The 15,584-nt window shown below is 49.9% G+C and overlaps 1 protein-coding gene across 5 annotated transcripts in view; it reads right to left on the bottom strand.

Annotated features, from left to right (window-relative positions):
• Positions 1 to 15,584, bottom strand: part of PDE4B (phosphodiesterase 4B) — a 219,451-nt gene that overhangs the window by 62,492 nt on the left and 141,375 nt on the right. The window lies entirely within an intron of this gene.

Raw genomic sequence — 15,584 nt, 5'->3', positions numbered from 1 at the left:
AAGCCTTACAAGCATAATAGGGGCTAAAAGAGATACAACATGCCACCATCCTCCAGCCGAGCCCTGTCCCCCTCCGCTCTGGAAGCCGACTTTTGAAATCCTGTGAGACAGGTGAGGACTTGGCAGGCCTGCGAGCTGGATGCCCGAGTCTCTTTTCAGCCGCAGTTCACGTCTTAGCCATTCGAGATACTAGTTCAGTGAATTTCAAACAGCTGGGCTGCAAAATGGAGGACTGTTTAAAAAATTGTAAAAAAGCCCCAAACTTTCTGTCACCGTTTCCATTATACACCCACTTTCTTATGGTTTCATAACTTGGCGGCTGCAACCCGTGGCTGAAGTCACCCTGGAGACTTTAGCAAGCGACACCCCTCGTAAACCCTGAAAATAAGCAGGTTGGCCTCCTTTGCTTGGGCATTTGGGTCTGATATAAATACCATATGTGTGACCATGTTCCAGCTAAGCCAAGTGAAGTACGGGTGCGTTCAGCATGAATTTTCTTGCTTTTGTAAGTCTGAGGCTTCATCTCACTTGCAGTGGGAGCCGAGTTCTCGCTCCTCCCAGGGCATGTGCCTCTCCCTGATCCCCATGTTCTCCCTATTTATTGTGCCTGACGAGCGCCCTTAACCACACCACGCAGCCAGGCATGCCCTCGGACCGCAGCCACAACACCGAGGTGCGATCCCTGATGTGCATTTCTCCATCCTTCCCCATCGCTGCCTGCCCCCGCTCATCATTCTAAGTCAAAAGATCGCCCTGAGCACGGCGGCAGGGAAGGCCCCCTCTCTCCCTCCGCTCTGCAGAGCACGCAGAGTGCTTTTCACTGCTGCAGGAGGAGGCAGATAAAGTATCCAGGCAAAAACAAACAGTAAAACCCCTGGGAGATCTGAAAGTAAGTAACGTACACAATTGTGAAAAAAACAGGGGAGTCTGCATCCACTTGCAAAATGTATCTCGGCTTACTCCCCCCTACTGTGAGTCCGTATACACACACGGATATTCAATACGGGTCGACCAAGGGATAAATGAGAAGGGGAAAACAAAGACCAAACACTGCAGAAGGGAACCACAGGTAGCGAAGGTCTCGGAGAAAACCACTGAGGTGAAGGTGCCATCGCTGAACCCGACCTGCATTATTTAGACACGAGGCTGCGGAGAAGGAAAAACCAAGCAGGCTCAGAACAATGGCAGCCCCGACACCTTGAAGCATTAAGGCTTTCTACCTCTTGATCAGGAAACCTGATTAAAATCCAGATTTTATGGTGTGGCCTATCCATGTTCTCTGGGTATTGACAGGAAGGACGCAGAGCAGGGGACAAACTCTCACACCACGCAAAACCCCAGCATCAAGCACAACCTCAGTCTTAGGATCTACCAATTTCAGGTTCCTGTATAATAAACCTGAACGCCTTTCCTGGAGAAGCACCGAGCTGTGGCGTGACACCAACCTGCGCCCGGCGCTGCAGGAGGGACCCGCGGGAGCTGCCCTGGAAGCAGCAGTGACAGAGGCACAGGCTGCGTGCCCTGAGGTGGCAGCTCCTGCTGCAAGCTGCCTCCTCGCCCTTCTAACTTCATACACCAACTACTTCGTATGAACAACCACCGCCGAATTACAGAACAATTTATCAACGATCAGTCAGAATACATTGTGCGATTGCAAAGTTTGCCTGAGAAGTTATAAATATAACAAATATTTATTTACAGTTGTGTACGTGCTTGGGAGGGAGTGGGCGCTCAGACAGTCATTTTTGATGTCTCCAGAAACTACTTCCTGGCGTGGAGCAGTAAAAGACCACGTCTCCTGGCAGTTGTTCTGTTCCTCATCGCTGCAGATAGAGGGCAACTACTTTGCTCTCGTGCTATTTGGTCCCACATACAGTTCCTCAAGAACTAGAAAATGCATGGGAACAGGCATTTCATTAATGCAACTAAAAAATGCATAAGCACCAGTGCAAAGGTTTTTAGACTCTTTGGAAACCCAAAGGCAGGACACCAGTGTAATACAGTGCGCACTGAAGGAGATTCCTATGTCTGCCATGCCTCACTGTAGCATTTATTTACCCAACTGCATAAGTACATCTTGAAACTGGTAATGGCTCAATTAATATTCTTTTACTCTTTATTATCTGCTCTTTTACCAATGACAGCTTGAGTACACTTTATTTGTAGCCACAAAGTACTCAAGAGAAGAAACTCAGCTCTGTAACTATGGCATCTACAAACAACAGCCAGCTGATAATTAATCCCTACCTATTCAGCAAATTAACTCTGATTAGTCAAAACATTTTATTGCAAAACCTTCAGTCGAGAACATTTAGTTTACTGACACAAAAGGAAATAAAGCAATGAACTAAATCTGAGCATTTAGCTGAGCAGAGCTGGTTCTGGCTCTTTCATACTCTACCTGCTGCTCACTGGTCGACATTAGTGATCGGTTTGGGAGAAAAAGTTAGGTTTAAAAGGTTTAAACAAGGTTTAAAAAGTGTGGAAGAGGTGAAGGGAGGGAGGCAGGGGACAAGGCTGATGAAGGGATCTTTTACAAAGGAGTAAATTTAATAAGAGGGGAACTATCCACCAAAGATCTGGTTTTGCATGGCTTACCGGGGAGACCTTGTAATGTCCTTCCACTACCTGAAGGGGACCTACAGGAAAGCTGGGGAGGGACTCTGGAGCAGGGAGGGGAGCCATGGGACGAGGGGGAAGGGTTTTACACTGCAAGAGGGGAGATTTAGAGGAGATATTGTGAAGAAATTGTTTGCTGTGAGGGTGGTGAGCCCCTGGCCCAGGTTGCCCAGAGAAGCTGTGGCTGCCCCATCCCTGGAGGGGTTCAAGGCCAGGTTGGACGGGGCTTGGAGCAACCTGGGCTGGTGGGAGGTGTCCCTGCCCAGGGCAGGGGGTGCCACTGGGTGGCCTTTAAGGTCCCTTCCAGCCCAAACCATTCTATGATTCTACTGTAGCACACACAGCTTCTACGCATTGAGGTAGGTGGAAGATACTCACGTCCCCCTCCCTTTCCCTCTTGTAACATAAAAAAAAAAAAAAAAAAAGCCCTCTGCTAGTCTCTGCAGAAATTCCCACCTAAGTCCCAGGGATTTTCAATACCTTTGGAGGACATGAACAGTTTCATAAGCAGAGGTGTAGGAAGGACCCAGAGGAGAAAGAAGGCACCCTGATGCTCTGCGACGTGGGAGGAGGTGGAGGTTAAACCTTGGCAAAGGCAGGGCTCCTCGGGAAAGAGTTTGCCTGAACCGTGCAAGTTTTCCAGATTTCTACAGCACTTGCGGCTGACGCTGGGCTGAGCCGGAGACATCCAGGCTGCGTTAGCGAGAAGCTCGGCGGAGGTGACGCCCAGTTCAGAGTCCCGGGGCTCCTTCCAGCCACCCTGCGGGCACGCAGGCTACTCCTGGCCGCATGCTGCCCGTCCTCCCTGTGCCAGCGCCCGGCACGCTGCACCACGGATCACACATTTAATCCAGCTGGAAAGGCTTTTTTTATTTCTTTCCGCAAGTTCAGCTTTGCAGCCATGCTGGCCCCCTCATCTGGCACCCCTTCCTTGGGCCTGATCCAGCACTCGGCCAACCATGTGCTCAGACATAAAGTTAACAGAAAATTCCACCCCCCACTGAAAAGCAGAGACTAACCAGAATTTTATAGTTATGTGTACCAAGAGTGTTTTATTTTGCGGACATGAACAGGCACTCCCAGTGGTACGGCTGGGTGGGCAAGGTCTTCACTGGGATGGCCAAAACCCAGGTCTAAGTCTCTGCTGTTGTAGCTTTTTAATAGTTAGAAGTTGTCAAATATGGGAAACCGCTTCCCCCAGATGACCCAACATTAGGAGAATGTGGCCTGAGATATGTAGAGCAAGAGCTTCACCTCGTGTTTTTCAGATCTCTAATGCACTTTAAGTTCACCGCTTGCTCTTGGTCTGTACAATAGCCCATCTGGAATTGTGTCTTCATGGGAAAAACATCTCCCAGACATCTGCTGAAATAGTTAAGAATTGCAATTAGATCGCAAAGTCGCCCTCTCAGAGCTGCGTTTTCCAGTATATTTGTTCATTAGAAGTGAACTGATGAGCTCTGCTGGAAAAACTTAATCATCAGTGTGGCACCACGTTCAGAATACCCCACAGACTGTAAGGGCCCTCTCCAAAGTTTGCAGCACCCCATGGTCTTCGCGTAAGTGGAAAATAAAGTTGCATTTGTCTAGTTAAAAACAAGGATGGCAAAGTACAAAGCACCACAACAAAAGCCTAGAGAAAAAAATGCTAAAATTTGCTTTGCAGTATATCTTCAAGCAACAGCACTTGCAGTCAAGACACCCTGATTGTGAAACAACATTGGCACGGGAGCACTGAAGCAGTGCTCCAGAGGTAAAAAAAATCAGCAAACATTTGATCCGGTTTATTCTACAGTAGCTCCTCCCCAAGGATGCCCAGACCAAGGGATGGCGGGTGAAATATCTTTGGCCCAAAGCACAGCCATCCACCACGATGTGCCTCTTCTTTCCCGCACCCCCCGTGCCGACCCCGGGGGCTCTTCTACATGAACGACCACGTGGATGCCCAGCATGCTCACGATTAAGTGGGCACTGCTGAGACTTAAAATTGCGTTACCTAAACACATAGGTTACAAACCTGGTATCTAAGGTCCCTATAAATCATTCAAGATAAGCTACATAAATACCTGTCCCCCGTAGGAGATCTCTCTAAAAAGCACGCCTTGCTCTACGGTCTTGGGAGCTCCAGCGCACCGAGCTGCCACTGTTCCCCACCTGCCTCCAACGTGTGTGTCATGGCGTTTATTCACCCAATATTTCCAAGTGCTGTGACAGTCTCAGGGGGTGACGGTGTGTCTGGAAGCCACCGAGGGCTTCTAAACTGGCTCCACAGGAGGATAGGTGACAGCATCTGTATGGGCTGGGCATTATTTAACCATTGACATGAATCGGTGGTGCAATCCCTATGCTAGAAAAGAACTATAAATCTAAGACTTGACTGACAGACAAAAACAAGCCTCCTGAGGCCCTTCTGGTTTTATCGACGGATTTACGAATATGCAATTCATGACCGCGGGTGAGCGGCACCCCTGAGGCGAGCACATTCTCAGGGTTACTGACCACCTGCAGAAACCCAGCAGCAGATGAGAAGGAGAATCTGGCGGACACGGAAAGCCACAAGTCCCAGCACCGGCCAAGGGGAACAGCAGACCCACCAAGCGAAACCCAACCCAACAAGCACACAGCCAGCGCGGTGAAGGCAAAGCATGCAACGGCAGACCCCAGCAAGACTCCACTCAGCCCTGCAGAGCGGTGAAGGAAGGTGGCCTGTCCCCTGGCTTTCTCCTGGAGCCAGGCTCCAGTGAAACTCAACATCCAGGCTCTCCATTTCCTTGGTTGGATGAGAGGGAAGCTGGTGGTGGTGGAGGAGAGGAGGTGGCAGGGTTGGCAGCGGGAGGAGCAGAGGGGCTGCAGAGCGATGCGCAGCAGGGAGGGCGGTGCAAACGATGGGGCAGCCGCAGCTCCGTCTCCTTTGTCCCTCTGCATTTTTTTCATAAACCAGGATCTTAATAAAGTGAAGAGCAAAGAAGGAGACAGCAGGTGGCAGGAGTTAGCTGCAGCTCGCTCAGACAAGCAGCTAAGGCAACGCTGGCTTTGGATCTGCGGAAAGATGTGATTTTAACACGATAAGGAACAGAGGAAATACGCAATGGCAAGGCAGGAGAAATCACGCTCAACTGTAAAACACAAGGAGGTTTCAGGTGTCAGTCTGCAAAACAAAGAAAATTAAAAAAAGCAAATCCCAACTGTCCAAATTCCAGAGTTTTACAGTAATTACTATAATTACTCTACATTAAAAACTACTGCAGTCCTTTATCACAGGAAGAAAGTCCAACCAAGCCTCTGCAGGCAGAAGGACCCCTGCTGTGGGACTCTCCATTGCCCTCCAGCCGTCTTTGCCCCCACCCAGCGATGGAGCCAGCTCCCTCCAGCATCCATGAGGACCCGTTCCCATCAAACCAGTCCTAAATCAATCCTAAACCAGCCCTGCTCCTTCCCACAGCACCACAACACCCTACATGAAAACACAGCAGCTTCCAAGGTGTCCCGACAAAAGATGCCGCCTCCAACTCATCCAACAATTCAGCTTTCGAGCTCTTTGATCTATCTGTGCAAGGGGGTGTCAGCACAAAACTTTTTGGTGGAGTAGCAATCGGGAAGAGCCAGCATCGGGAACGCGTTGTCCCTGGTTTAGCATTGCCCGCCAGCAGCCTTGGAACGTGGCAAGATTTGGCATAAAAACCGAAAAATAGGATTGCGCCACGATTTTCATGTAATTCAGAGTCATTTGAATAGTCATTGCAAGTCAAATGGTTACCATGAGAGCTATGCAGCCCCACCGTTTGTTTCTGGATCTGTAATACGAAACACAAAGATAGACACGTTTAAGTCTATCAGACCAGGCAGGCCTGTGAAGGTTTTGTTTCTGTTATGAATTTACACTTTTCCCGAGGATGACAGCACTGACTCTACAAGAGGGCTCACCATCTGCTTCACCTTCCCAGGCTCGCTCCTGAGGGCATCACTCCTCACCCTCTAACTACGGTACCACCTTTACGATGCTATCAAATGTGTTTCCAAAATAGAGTATTTCAGGAAGTTTGGACAGACTCTGCTAATTATAAAGATCCTCTTGCAATCATTAGAGCCCTGCTTCTCCCCCAGACATTCAGCTGGGTTTTTAACACCATTAGCAATGAAAAATGCTGTTTCTTACGTCTTCGGATCCGCACAGCCACGGCTGCTTCTCCCTGCTATCTAATTTCGTGCACCTGTTTCCCATTATCACAACAGCTTGCTGTTTTCTCTAAATAATCTTTTACGCGGAAAAGGTCTGTGCTTGAAACCACCAGCACTTTAATGAAACGATCAGACACGCCAGACCGAGCACGCCGACAGCCCACGCAGATGCCCTCGCACCGGCACAAGGCTCCGTGAGGCTGAGCGCTCTCAGCACCACAGGTATTAGTGTCTTTTTTTTCCCCCTCCTGACCTTCTCCCACCAAGGAGAACATCTTCTTGCTCCCAGGGGCCTCTCAAAAGTGTTCATATCCCTCTGCCAGGTTTGTCCCTCATGTGGCTCTTAACTCTGTTATCTCCAGAGCCTGAACACCCGTGTCTCCCGAAATACAGCCACTGCGTGTCACAGCTGCCTGGCACAGAAAACCCAGCAGCACTTACTTAAGTGTTTGTAATGTAAACTGTCATCTGCTGCTAAACATGTTATTAAGCCTCTGCGTGTATCACAATGCAAAAATATATGTTTATTTGCCTTTGCTATCTCTGAATATAGAAGTTCGCTCTCCCTAGCAGCTCTCTTGTTCAACAGGTACAGCGGAGGCGGAATAACGAGAGCCCCCCGCCACGGCCCGCAGCCTGGCTGCTGCAGCAGAGGATGGGGCCGGGAATTACCCTGCCTGGTGCTTACAGGCTGCTTCCAATCGCAGCTTGAGTCCAACACCTGGAGTCCAAGGCGGACCTCAGTGCTGGCAGTGCTCCCTTTGCAACCCAGGTCCATCTTCAGCATAGCACAAAAATAAAAATGAACGTAGGCAGACAGAGCCCTCACAGCTCCCCAGCGTAATTCAGCAGCAGTGCCCTACGGAGGCTCACGGTTTGCACAGCAGCAGACATCACGGAATGATAGGGGTTGGAAGGGACCTCTGGAGATCATCTCCTCCAACCCCCTGCCAGAGCAGGGTCACCCAGAGCAGGTGGCACAGTTTACTGAGGTTACTGCCTGAAACTCCCAGCATCTCACCCATCACGTCCTTGAGCCGTTACTTCTCCCCGTGGCCATTCACTCACCGGCACCGGTGAAAGCACCAGGCTGCGGAGCTGCCGCCTGTGCCCAAGGACGGCGTGCAGCACCACGCCACGCTGGAATTTAATCCTTTTCATGTTTACTACAGATAAGTAGCTTGACGTTATCCTGTAACAAGCTAACATCACGTGGTTGTTTAAGTCCCACAAAGAAGAAATCCTGAATTCTATAGACTAGTTGTTATTTTTCAAAATGTACATCTTGGGCTACCTTATCATCTTACTATGGTTCACTGACATTAATCTCTGGAAAAGGCAAGGCATAGTCAAACACAGCAGATGCTCTCCCTGTTTTCACTTCCAGAGCTTGTAAACGCGGTCGGGTGTGAGCACGGTCCCTCTTAGCACAGGCAGCAATGCCACTTCCTAAGGGCTTTCTCCTCCTGAAAATATTCTAGCTAGCAACCGACGGAGTAGCTGCTTTGCCTCCCTACCTAGGTATTAGCGAGGTATTAACGAGGTATCACCGTCCCTGTACAGCACTCACACAGCTCTTCTCCGCGCCTTGCAGGGGTTTCTGCCCAGCACTTTCCACCCACTCATGGCTCATCAGGACGAAGTCTGCTCGGGCACACGGGCTGTGGATTGCCGCGCTGAAGGACTCAGCTGGGTCTCGTCCAAGGGACAATTGCCACCTTGTCCCTGCAGGAAAGGTGCTGGATGGGCAGTCGCACACCCGTGGCCGGCGGTACAGGTGGCACGGGGACAGCGCGGTGCTCCTCAGCACCCTGGATTCACTCACTCCCTGGATTTTGGCATTACCTGCCCTGCGAAATTCTGTTCTGCGGCGCAGATGTTTACATTGAAGTTACAGGACAGTATTTATCCCAGCCTGGCCCGGCTGTTATGCTCTGTTCAGCGTCAGTTCAGCTTTTACAGCTGCACCTAAGCACCGTAACATTTTACAGGCTCTGGTTCCCAATACGCAAGGCACGGATGTTGCCTCCCGCGGAGGAGGCTGTCTGTGGTGGCCTGTCTCCTGTGATAGGGACCCCGGTGTGGGGCTGCAGCTGAGCCCGGTGACTTCTGGGGGGGGCTCCGGGACACCTTAAAGCATTTCTGCCTACGGACAAGCCCCGCTCCATCCCCACAGCCAGCCTGGGGTGGGTAATTCCACCCAGCAAGTGTGTACACGGAGTCCAGCCTCACATTTTCCTCACCAGGGTATTACCGGCAATAAAAGAGGAATTACAGTCATATATTGCATCTTTTATCAATGCATCTTAAAGTACCTCATATATCTATTAAGTGTTATCTGCACTTAACACTCTTCCCAAACCATATAGTGCACTAATGGCAAATGCAAGCCAGCAGCACGAGCCCCAGGGGTCCTGTACAGCAAACGACCTCTGCTTCCAGTACATAGGAAAGCGTTCCCGTATCTGTACGGAACCAGAGCATCAGGAGGCTGCCGGCCAGAGACATGCTTTATTTCATCCTGACCTTAAAAAGAGGATCGCCTGGCACCGCTCCAAGAGGCACTTTTGCCTTTTCGAAGCGGCCAGCAAGCTCGCGGCTCTGCCATAACTCCGCCGGCTGCGACAGCCTGCACGAAGCCGTCAGCTACAAATCAAATCGCTGTCCTGATCTGCTGTCAAACAGACTGGAGACAGGAATAAAAATGACAATAATTTTAAACAAGTTGCAGAGAGCGCAGATTTTTCCATTCTACCTGGCTAATCTGAACCGGGAGGAGAGACAGCCTTTGAGTCAGAAGATTTACAGATTTTCTGCGCTAATGTTTTAAACTACCCTCAGCCCATCTACAACACCCAAAGTCTAACAGTGGACGTGCGGAAAGCTGCTGCACGGAGAAACGCACCAAGCCTTTTCACTTGATTCATAAAATAATTATTTTGGTTAATGGTTTTTTGGATTTATCTCCATAATTGGTATCTGTGTTCCCTGCCAGCAAAAGGACAATAAAATGTCCTAAAATAGTATTCAGATTATTAAATCCTTTGGAGACTGGGCCTTCCCAAAAAGAATTAATCTGGTTGGGTATGTTTCAGTAAAATTTTACTTGCTTCACATCTTTCAAATGTCTGTACTCTTCATCTTTTATACCAATAGGAAAAGCCACTGCACCTAGCAAACGGCAATGTATACCGATGTGATTTCAAGGGCAATCTTTTACAGCTCTGATTGATCATTTCAGGCCCAGCAGAAGCTTCATGCAACAGCAGCCTCATCCAAACCGTAAGCATCTGCCAAGTGGTACTAGTTGAGGACAAAATATTAAGGATGGAAAAATCTGGCCCTTTGGCAGAAAGTCACATGTTTACTCGTTCTAAGTGGTTTGGCACGCATACCGAACGGACGGTCGGAAACGGCACCCTCCTCCAGGGTACCGCAATAACGAACGATACCAACACCCTCCGGTTAATGCAACTACCACTGAATATTTGCTTTAACTAAGTCACTGGCAATCATGTCATTTCTGTCACCGCTGCAGCTAAGCAAAGGCAGAAAAATGGCTCATAGGTTTGTTTTTAAATTGCAGCTCCTTACTCGCGCCGGTCAATCACAGCCGCTGCCATCACCGCGCTTCTCACTGCTCGTTTGTTTTATTCCCATTAACGTACCAGGATCCTGACGGTAAGGGCAGAGGGGATCAGCTTGTTCATCCTGCTGAAACGCCCACCGAGGGATGCTGCCCTGCTTCCCCACGTGCACCAGGGGCAAAGGCCAGCACAGGAGACGAGGTCTTTAAGCTAAAGGACATTGCCAGCACAAGAACAAGCGGGTATAAAACAGACAGGAATTAACTGAGGCTAGAAATCGGAGCAACGTTTTTTGCCTCGAGAGCAGACAGATCACTGAACAGCTTTCCTGTAGGAGTGATGGGGGTAAACACCAACTTGATGTTATTACTGGTGGGATTAATAGCATAATTGACTACAACACTGTGGGACGAAGCCCGGTGGCGTAGGAGGCTCATCCCACAGCAGGCACTTGGGCTTTGCCCCCGATGGACACGGATGGAACCAGTTCCTGCAGAGCCCACGTTTCCCCAGCACTGTGAGTCACCAAGGATGTGCCACATCCCACTGAACACCCATCCACCCTCTAGGAGCACACTTATTTGGGAGATGTCACCGGGAGAGACTTGGCAGAAACGAGCTGCCAGGTCTGGGGTCTCCTTGCCCCCCTCCTGCCTCCCCAGCGCTGCACGGGGAAGGCAGAAAGCCACCTTCCAAACCCCTTCTCTCCTGCTTTGGCTTCCCGAAGCCTGGCCAGCGGAGCAGGCGGGTGGTACGGGGAGACACAAGCACGACACGAGCAAGGGGCTGGTGTCAAAAGCATGTTGCACCATCCCAAACGAGACCCCTCCAGCATCGCCTCGGCCACCAACGCCGCTACCGTAGCTGTAGATAACCCCCATCCCTCAGCACGTGCGCAGGCAGAGGCAGTAAATACAAAGCAGGCCATCTGCTGGCATGCACAATACAGGATTTCCATATATTTGCATTTTCACTAACAATAGTGAGCTGGAAGGGACACCCGAGCGCAGCCTAGCAGTGACACGCTCTGCCTGCCCACACTCCCTCCCCCTTCATCCTCGGGCTGCTTGAAAACAAAAGGGGGGGAAAAAAAGGGTGAATTTAAAACACAGATTTTGATTTTCTGCTATTAAATCACATGCTCTGAAATGAGCTTTAATAATTCTGGACAGCAATCCGGATTTAGCAGAAGGAAAACCTTCTACCACGTGGAGAGAAGACAGAAACGGTGGGCAGCAAGAACAACACCTTCTATAGGAACGACTGTGGGCCAAAGAAGCTGGGCCGAGCAAAAGTTTTGCAGCACGTTCCATGTAGTTTATGCCCAAGGGTGAGTTCATAGAGTAAAAACAAGGCCCGGGGTTTTCCAGGTGTGGTGGGGCTCGGGATGTGGGTCCTCCTCACAGGCTGCCAGCTATCGATCGCAAAACACTTTAGGTGGGAGGCAAACGTTATTACCCGTTACTTTGATACCCATTAGCTGTTGGTTTTTCTTTCCTTTAACCTTTCTAGCATCCCTACCACATGCTTCTCCACTCAAAACAAGTCTTCTAAACCACAGCGTGTGCCCGCACAGGCCAGCCCCTCTGTGGGCGCCTTGGCTGCCCAGATCAACACCGTTCTCATCCCAGTTCTCATCCCGGTTCTCCTGCTCTCACTGGGACGGCTGCTCCTGTTCCTGGCTCCCATCGCACGGCTGAAACTCCCAGCTTGCCCCTTCCTCTACACGCAGTTTCACAACCACCTTGTGACTCCACCACAGCATGTTTGTGCTTGCAACAGCCTGCGTCTTCTTATTGCCAAATTGTCTCCTTGCTCAAGTCCTACCTCAGATCATCATCTCGCCGTGAAGCCCTTCAGACAAGCTCCTGCAGCCTCCTACGCGGCCTCCTCACGCGCCGCATCTCAACCAACTCCTCTGTGCTGCGTTTCTGAAAACCTCTCGGGAAGGAATTATTTCTCTGATGTGAGAGCAGATAGTGCACCGTTGGCACCCAAAATATCATTTAATAACACTGTTATTTTCTCCAGACCTGCAGATCTTCCCAAGACCCGCTTCAGGGCTCATTTTGATCTTCCTTAATTAGTGATCCCTTAGAAGCTCTGCTTCATGTTGAAAATCACTTGCCGGAATCACTCTCTACAAATCATAAAGCTGCACTGTTCAAAAGAGAGAGAGATGCGGGAGCACAGAGCAAAATACACTGCAGCCCCAAAACTATGAATATATTAAATGCAGCTATAAGTCCTCAAGTCCAGTAACAGCAAACAATGCAGCAATACAGCCACAAACACTAGGAGATTAGGCAGAAATATTAGCAAGGAGATGAGGAAGAAATATTAGCAGAGTACTTGCTACAATGGATTACCGTTTAATAATGCAGAAGGTGCAGTTTTCAGTGGGAATAAGCATGAACGTGTAGGCATGGCACAAAATCATTATATCTGATTGCAGGTTAAGACTCACGTCATCATAGTAAAAGCTTCATTCTTGAGCTAACAGAATTCAGACATCCTGAGTATTTTGTTCTATTGATAAAGGTTTGTACTGAGCTAATGAAGAATGAGCGGGCAGAGGTAATTAATGTCCAAAATGGGCCTATTTAAAAAAGAAATATTGAGAAAATGCGTGAAAACCCTCGATGTTGCAAAACCTGAAGACACCACGCACAGATGTGTTATTCCAAGGGGGAGAAAGAAATGCTTGACTTCACTGGTGAAAGCCAGGAAAGAAAACTGTGAGGGGGGTGAGCCCCTGGCCCAGGTTGCCCAGAGAAGCTGTGGCTGCCCCATCCCTGGAGGGGTTCAAGGCCAGGTTGGCCGGGGCTTGGAGCAACCTGGGCTGGTGGGAGGTGTCCCTGCCCAGGGCAGGGGGTGCCACTGGGTGGTCTCTAAGGTCCCTTCCAACCCAAACTGTTCTGTCATTCTAAACCACCTGGCACTAGTGAGGGCTGGCTGGTGGGCAGGCAGGGCTGCAGCAGTGGGTCCAGCACCACACGCGGTCCCAGCGATGCTGGGGCACCGAGCAAACACCCCAGCGCACGCCTCCTGCGAGGGCTGAGCCCTGCGGTACGTGCTCGATACCAGTTTTCAGATCAGTAATTCCGTAAACTGTAGACATGAGCGTTCTTCCTGCAGCTCAGCCCCAAATGGGGGTGTTTAACCCTTCATCTCCTTGCAGAAAAGCAGTGTGTGCTAGATCGCTGGTAGCCATATCATTTAAATTGGAAAGATCGATTAATATTAGCCTGTTCAAGCTGAGATTAAATCCCAGCAGGAGACTGGAAGGAGACTCATCTCCGGCCCACACCGTCCCACCCCAGCTCAGGCATCTGCCTTCTCCAGCCCAAGGCACGATGCAGTTTCTGAAACTTCTCCCCTTGCTCTCTCTGCTTTCGCTGAGCTCCAGCAGGAATCCGGCTCCTTCCTTCCTTCGTGTAAGGGATGGGGCCGGCTCCGAGTTTTCAGGTTAGGAAACCTTTCCGCAAATGTGTTGATGTACTTGGAACTGGACGATGGCCAAGAAACCAATCAGTGCCGGGGCGCGCAGGACTGCGTGCTATCTGTCTGCCAGCCGCCGGCAGCGTCTGGAAAAGATCAAGATTACGGACCCGGGGTGGGAGACAAACAACGGGTATTCCCTTTATATCACTCAGCCAGAATAAAATGTGACATGCTATATTAATAACCTGGCGTCACCCAGCAAAACATCTGACCAAGGGGAACATAAAATGCCACGCAGATAGCGAGGGCCTGATGGCAAGTCATGTGAAGAGCAAACAAGATAGCTGGGCGGCAGGAGATGCAACCGGGAACAAAACCCTAATGTCAAGCCCTTTTGTGCTCAGCAGAGTCAGCCCTAAATGGTTTGTGATTTTTGCTTTCTGCCAAGGTACTGCTTTAATTGGGCAAGGGAGACTGTGCCATGTATTCAAGAAGAGAGCGGGGAGGAAAACAGCATGTGCCAGGCTGAGAAGCCATGGGGATGTCACCCTGCTTAAGTGCAAGGATTTGTTACTGGCTGGAACTCATCTTATGCATTATGGCTCTTTACTATTGTAAGAAATGTTCTCTGTGACTTAATCTAACAACGCAACCTTTTGTGCGCGGGCTGTTAGCCAGCCACACACGGAAACCAAATTCTGTCTAAATTTACACCCACAGGCTCCACTAGTCTCGGTAAGTGGAGCCAGAATTACCTCCCGTGCCTTTCCATTTCCTTGGGTGAGGTGGAAGCAAAAAGCCACCGACCATTAAGACAGCCCGAGAACATGACCATGGTGGATCTCATCCCCGCTGTGACTCTCCTGCACGCTGGCCCAGTGGCTTGGTGGCCGCATGGAGCCAGCGGCACCATCCCAACTACGCACTGCTGTGATGGAGCAAAGTCCTCTACGAGAGCAGGGGCTGAAACCTTCTGGGTGCCCCCAAGACATCAAAAGTTGGCCTAACTCCTAAATTACAGCGGCGACCCACATGGCTTCTCGAGCAAATCTGTGACGTAGAAAATGTGAGCGAGCATAACCGAGCTGCTTATTGACTTGAATTTAATAGATCAGCTAATAAACCCCGGTACTTCGTCGCAGAAGTGCCATCCTAGCAATGCTCCTTCCCAGACCCTTGTAGCAGCTCCATAATCATCTGAATAGTGGCTTTAGCACTTGAACCGCTTCCCAGCATAAAGGCGGTTCAATAGCCGCATTCAGGCCTAGAGGAGCTGGACTGGCTGCGCTCTCTCTTCACAAGAGTAGGAAATTCTTGCTGCAGTCTAAGAAAGAAAAATCACTTAGCACAAATAAGGTCTTTTTTTAAAACCACTGATTAAATAGATATTCACAAGCTCGAGCACAATAGCTTTGATGGAGCCATTGCAACCTATTACATAAATCCTCATTCATGCCCATGAGAGCTTTTCCTTTTCTTTTTTAATAACAGAAGAGAAAATGCTGCCACGTAAAAGGTATTAAATCGCATAAAAACGCATGACTGGTAAGTTCATGACTTAAAACTCAGAGAAGCAAAAAGACAGAGGGTTTGGGCTGGAAATCTCAGCTGCCGCTCGGTCCCCAGCTGCGAGCCCGCAGGAGCCGTGCTGTGGCCTTGGCTCACCCGCACCAGAGCTGCAGAATTACACCTCTTCCCAAGAAGAGGATTTAATGGCAGGGTTTATTTACGGATGCACAGGAGTGCTGACAAGGA

Source organism: Rissa tridactyla, chromosome 8 (assembly GCF_028500815.1).
Source record: "Rissa tridactyla isolate bRisTri1 chromosome 8, bRisTri1.patW.cur.20221130, whole genome shotgun sequence".
NCBI classification, from domain to species: domain Eukaryota; kingdom Metazoa; phylum Chordata; class Aves; order Charadriiformes; family Laridae; genus Rissa; species Rissa tridactyla.
This window is presented reverse-complemented; position numbering and strand designations above follow the sequence as displayed.